Genomic DNA, 5,293 nt, shown 5'->3' with positions numbered 1-5,293 from the left:
TGTTGAGTTCAAAGGATTGCATTCCTCTGGTCGGGGAGACTTCCTGGTGGTGCTGTGTGTGGTAGGATAGCTGTTGGTCTCTTTTGTCTCAGTAAATTTGGAGTTCCGTTATGTGAGGAAAGAAGTTGTAAGCCCTTGGCTCTTCTGGTCCCACAGGTGTGGGCAGAGCCTTGCTTCTTTTCGGTTACTGCTGCTTGCTCCCAGGCCATCACAGGTGAGGAGAGGACTTCCATTTGAATCTCAGCATTCCTGCAGGGTTCCGTGCAGAGACCTCCCCTGGCCGAATTGATTTGTTCACCGACCTGGTCTCTTGCAGGATAAGAGTTCACTTACTCTGTATTGTCTTTTCTCTCACCCTGTTTCACTGGTGAGCCTTCTAGTCTTAATCTTACCTGGAAGTCTTGAACAATAGTTACTGGATGACCAGTAAGTTACTGAAGAAATCAAAGAGGATGTAAAAACCTTTTATAGAATTAAACAAAAATGAAAGCACGACTAACTAGAAATTTTGGAATGTGGCTAAGAAAAAATTTATACAAATATTTACATTAAAAAATCAGAATTATCTGTAATAATAATACATCTCAAGCAAGAGCCATCTAAACTTCAGAGTAGATGACAAGAAATAATACAAATCAGGGCAGAATTCCATGCAATGAGGATTGTATTGGTTCCTTTTCTCATTACCATGACAAAAACCTGACGGAATAACTTTAATCAGGAGAAGTGTTCATTTTGGCTCTCAGTTTGGGTGTATAGTCCATAATGGAGAGAAATCACGGTGGCAAGTGCAGAGGCATCGATCACAAGGTGTGGCAGTCAGAAGGCATAGCCAAAGACTTGTCTTGCTTTCTCCTTTCCATTCAATCCAGGATAGCCATGGAATGTTGTTGCCTATACACAGAGTGGATCTTTAGACTTGTTTTTTTCAACTTAAAAATATTATGTATAATGTAAATTTATTTACATTACCTATTACTGCCTACATGTATGTGTTTGTGAGGGTGTCAGATCCCCTGGAATGGAATTATAGAATGTTATGAATTGCCATGTGGATGCTGGGACTTGAACTTGGGTCCTCCATCTTGCTAGCCCCAGGTCTTTAGTCTTAATTAATTCAGTCTAAAATATCTTTCATAGACAAGTCCAGAGGTGTGTTTACTAAGTAATTCCAGATTTTGTCAGGTTGACAATCAATATTAACTACCATAGACACTAAAAGTGTAATACATAGAATTCATCACATTCACATCAACCCAACATAATCACTAAATATCCGATTGCTTGCACAAGCTGTGTTGAGTGAGGGATAGTGACTGAAGGGACAACCTTGACACATAAACTTGTAAACTGGTAATGGCCAGAAGATGAGGAAACACAGTATCTTTTGCTACAGTTAAGTTGAAGTTTCTGGATATGTCAGATACAGACTCATGTGGTATTTTGATAAGATAGATCCACATGGTTTTTTGCTGAGGCAAGACCCGTGGAAGGACATGTGGTGTTTGGAGAGTGTATAAATAGGACTCAATGGACAGTGATGATATGACTGCATCACTAGCTTTGCAGTGATCCTTGCTGATCTTCACTTCATTGAGAGGCACAGCAGAGAACTTCTCCTGGTATCTCGGTTGGTCCTGGTTGCTGCCACTGACTCATGCTGATTTGACCGAGGCCAGGAGGTTTCTGCTAGATCCTGCCACCACAGCTGATTTGTGTTTGCTATCCTGACACTCCTGAACTCAACTGCTGGTATCCTGACAGAGATAAGAATTGCCCCAAGGAACTACTTCTAAATGGGTCCACATCCTCTTGTCCTATTTATCATCTTTTCTCCCCCACCTTCAGACAGTGGGCTAGAAAGGAGGTTGAAGCATTTGAGAACTCTTATTAAAAGTAGTTTTTTTTTTATCTAAGCCTGTACTACAGTCTATGGAACATAAGTATCTCATTCATTTCGTGAATTAAACAACACAAATATGCCTTTGGCAGTAAGGGCCAAAGGATGGGGATTTAATCATTGCTAGGGAATGTATCTTTTCAAAGAATAAGTCATTAATTTTGAACTTTTCTTCTCCTAATCTGTGTGTAGGAGCCAAGCATGAGACAAGCAGAAGTGTTCAGGGGGAGCGTGAGCCTCCAACCCCATTTTCATTTGGCTCCATGAGAGCATCTGATGGGAAAAGGAAATGTCCTGGGAAAGGACAGAGCCTAGAAGAGAGATACCTCAGGCTGGGTGCATGTATATTACACATACCTTGTTTCTATCATGACCCAGGTTTATGGCAGATTTCCTGCAGGTCAGAGGATTGCATTTGTATCCATTTGGACCAGAGATTTCTTGCTAACTTCAGGAAGGATCATGCCTGCGTGCTTGCCTATAACAAACTGCCAGTCTTCTGTAGGCTTGGAGCTTCTATGGTCAAATTTCAAGAATAATCTCAATGATATTGGGACTCATGGGTTTCATCCTGATGGTTTATAAAATGACACATCACTGTAAAATTGAGTATGACAAGGTGTTAACCCATGATTGAAGCGTTTCATAAACATTAACTCTGTGTAACAAAGTGTATGTCAGAATATATACATTCTTAATTTCTTTTCTATTATTTTCTTTAAATTTGAATGGTTTTTGTAATAGTAAAAGGATCCAATCCCCATCTAGGAATATTTCAGGAAAATTAATGCAGTAATAAATTTTTTGGCAGTTAGTTACAGAGAGAAGCTGAATAGGCTTCATAATGAGGAATTACCAAGACTGCTCTGGTAACCAAGAGATAAATGCTTGATTTCTGGCATCCAGGGAGTAAAAGTTGTTCAAAGTTGATTGGTTGAAAGTATCTACCAAATATTCTGTGTAATTTTCCTCAGAAATTAAAGGGGAATATATACTTCTAAACTTACTTTACCAAGTCAGAATTGCTTTTCTGATAAAATATTATATTCATCAAGATATAAGAAAATGATATAAGATATTATATTATATCTTCACTAATATAAGAAAATAAACACAGATCTCATGAACATGTACAAAAGGTCATCAAATTATGTGTATTGACTCTGTAATTAATAAGTTGGCCAACCCACAATGGACTTCATTGATTTTTTTTATGTGCTTGTGTGTGTGTGTGTGTGTGTGTGTGTGTGTGTGTTTTGTCTAATTATTTTTAGTTGGTTTGTTTTGATTTTCTTACTTTCTTCCTTTCATTTTTAGAGATAAAGAAGATGAAGTTAGGTATAATAAGATAGTTAATGGACAACAGTCCAGATTTCCTTACATAGATAGATGGTTTTCAAAAACGTCAGAAATCCACAAAATATTAGATGTAAAGTTATTTATCTTTGGTTGAGACATATCTGCTCCTAACAGTTCCCCTTTGGCCGATTTAATGAAGAAATTGAGCATCTCTACCTCAATGTGAGGCAATATTTTGTGGTTAGGCAGACACTGGGCAGAAACTGAGAGGGGAAGAATATGATCAAAATATATTGAATGAAAAATTAATATAAAATGCATTAATGAAAAATGGAAGTTTTATTAGAATATTGCCACATCCACCATTTGTGATGGCAGAGTTGATCAGCTACAGATATAACAGAAAATGTACAGTTTGAAAGTTCATGACATTTCTTATGTGATTCTTAAAGTGCTTTGCTAATTCCTGACCTAGATATAGAATCCCATATTCAAATGGTAAATGCTGAGTCTGAAATCTACACAGTGAGTTCACTCAGGAGACCTGGGGCCGGATGGGTACCAGGCCAAGCAGTGGGACAGAGGGCAACTATGCAGCACAGAGGGATGCTCATGGCCTGCAGAGGGTAAGATAGGAAACCATGGCAACAGGGCCACCGTCACTTACAGGGAGATAATATGTGAACCTAGAGTATTTTTCCGAATCTGAAGGTAAGAACAAATCTCAAACTAAAAACTCCAAAAGTCCAAAGAAATCACAAAGATGGGTAAAAACGTAGCAGGCACCGACTTAGAGAGCTTCCTACATAGGGATTAGTGAGCTCATACCAAGGTAAAAATACTATACAAATAGGCAAACAAGCAAACAACAAACAAACAAAAAGCCAGCACAGCTCTTCAGGATAGACTTCTTACAACTAAGTGTAGATTGAGTTATAAAAGTTGCCATTTGGTAGCTATAAAGATACTAATTAATTAATTCCGCCAAGAAACCTCACAGCATTCCAAGGAGAAACAAGTATGTATTGGAATCAGTTGTTAAAACTTTAGGAATTTTTTAAAGTTCATTGTTAACGTTATTAATATTGAGATTATGTGAATATAGAATTAATGATATTCCAAAAAAAAGCTCATCACTTGAGCTGAAACACCCTACCCTGAGCATAAACTTGCCTTTGCCTTGGTACCTAGCGCCAAGCAGCTCCTCTCTGTCACCCAGCAACAACGTCTCCTTTATCTTACTCCCATTCTATTTCTTTCTCCTAAACAGACCCCTGTCTCATAGATTATCTAAGTGAGATCGCTACCTTTACCTTTGGACTTATACTTAAGAGGCCACTACTGTTGGAGTTAAAAGTCTTTCCCCGTAATTTTAGCAAATCTTCAAAACTAGACACTGATTGGCTCAGTTTAAGACAGGAAGCACGCATCAACCAATCACTGCATGAAGACAGCTGAACGAGAGGCATGGGAGGGAATGTGCCGATTGTACCAGTCAAGGTTCCGCTGAGGCTTGAAGTCAGAAATCTAGCTCAGCTGCTTAGGGACTACACGGCTGAAGATGGTTCCTCAGTTCTCAGTCGCCAACCAGTAAGGTATTAGAACCAGCACCAGATCAAGCAGTGCAAGCCAGACCACCAGCAGACACTCACATGTAGAAGAAACAAGGCCATTGAGTCGTCAAAAGTGGCAGGATGGACCAGCGACTCAGCAGACAACTGCAACAAGCTAAGACATGGGAAAGGAGGGAAGGAAGCTAAGAGAGAGGGGTGGGTAGAGGGAGCAAGAGAGTTGCTTTGCTGCAAACATTTGAGAGATCATAAGGAAAGAAAATACAAAGCCTCTGTGTGTACAATTAACGCCTTCCCAGGGTCGCTCAAGTAGAATCATGGGATGCTTATCAGGTTCCTTGGACTCATGACCTCTGCTAGGAGATGGAGGCAACAAAGACATTATGGTTTTCCTTTTTAATGGGCAAATTTTACTTTAATTCAATTTTCAGCTAGCATATAAAGTAAGGAGTTTCGTCATGACATCTTCCAACATATATATCATTGTATTTTGTGCCATTTGCTCCCTTCTCCCCACTGCCAT

This window comes from Rattus rattus, chromosome 8, assembly GCF_011064425.1.
Source record: "Rattus rattus isolate New Zealand chromosome 8, Rrattus_CSIRO_v1, whole genome shotgun sequence".
Classification (NCBI taxonomy): domain Eukaryota; kingdom Metazoa; phylum Chordata; class Mammalia; order Rodentia; family Muridae; genus Rattus; species Rattus rattus.
This window is presented reverse-complemented; position numbering follows the sequence as displayed.